Here is a 1,066-nt window from a genome sequence, read left to right as displayed (position 1 = left end):
GCGGTGGTGGGTGGGGGGACCAGGACCGCACCAGCTACGCACAAAGAGAAAAATGACCGCGACCGCTGAACCCAGGACGCACCGAAATACACCAGCCGATGCAGCCCGGGGTTCTGCAGATGCTGCGGCGCCCACCCCTCCTCCGCGGTGCCTCCCCCCGCCCCACAACGGGCTGGGAACAGATTGCAAAGATGTTCTTCTGGTTTGTGGTTTGGGGGAAATGTGTCTGAAACTGAGGAGAAGAGATGAAGATAGCGTGGCCGAGGATAGAACGGAGGATTACGTTGCTCTTGCTGAGCATCCAAACAGGGTTCCCCACCACTGATGTTCTCACGGTTAAGTCTGTGGAACGTTAGGCACAGGTTAACGGTCGGCCTCAATGTTCTCAAGGGTCCTTTCCAAATCAAAAGGATTCTGCAGTTCTAAGAAAAGTTGATGTTTAGACTCAACTCTGTCCCTCGTCAGAGAAATGGCACTGCAGGAAGGCCGTGCGTCTGCCAGCTGAGGGAGGGAGCATCAGCACTTGCTTCGGCCTGTTTCCTATGGTGTTGCCCTGGAGCGCCGAGGAGCCCCGGAGGGAGCCCAGCGGGGCAGAGGCAGAGCCACCTCGGGCTGGGCCTCTGCTGCTGAGCTGGGCCGGGCTCCCGGGACGCAGATAGGCGCTGGCGAGCGGGCAGAGCTGCAGAGAGACAGCTGCTCTGCCCAGGCGCAGGGCCGGCCGGGGGGGGCACCGCCTGCAGGCCCCCAGGGGGGACCTGCCAGCCTCAGAGAGCTGAAAGGCACTCTGCAGCAGAGGATGCCGAGAGGTTTCTGCGGGAGAAACGTTCCCAGCCCTGTGCGTGATCAGGCTCTGGGTGCAGGACAATGCAGCTGTAGCTCCTGGAGGGATCTCCTCGAGCCGCTGCCTCGGACAGTCCATGGGATCTGTCAGGAGGACGCTCTCGGTTTCTCTGTGCGGATAAGGAGGAGGATGTGCTGCAGAGCAGGCCTTCCCTCTGCAGCGTCTGAGTGAGAGGAGAAGGCAGGTCCCTCATCCAGGGGTTGGCTGCAGGGTGTGAATGTGCGT

The sequence above is a fragment of the Lathamus discolor genome, unplaced genomic scaffold, assembly GCF_037157495.1.
Source record: "Lathamus discolor isolate bLatDis1 unplaced genomic scaffold, bLatDis1.hap1 Scaffold_147, whole genome shotgun sequence".
Classification (NCBI taxonomy): Eukaryota; Metazoa; Chordata; class Aves; order Psittaciformes; family Psittacidae; genus Lathamus; species Lathamus discolor.
This window is presented reverse-complemented; position numbering follows the sequence as displayed.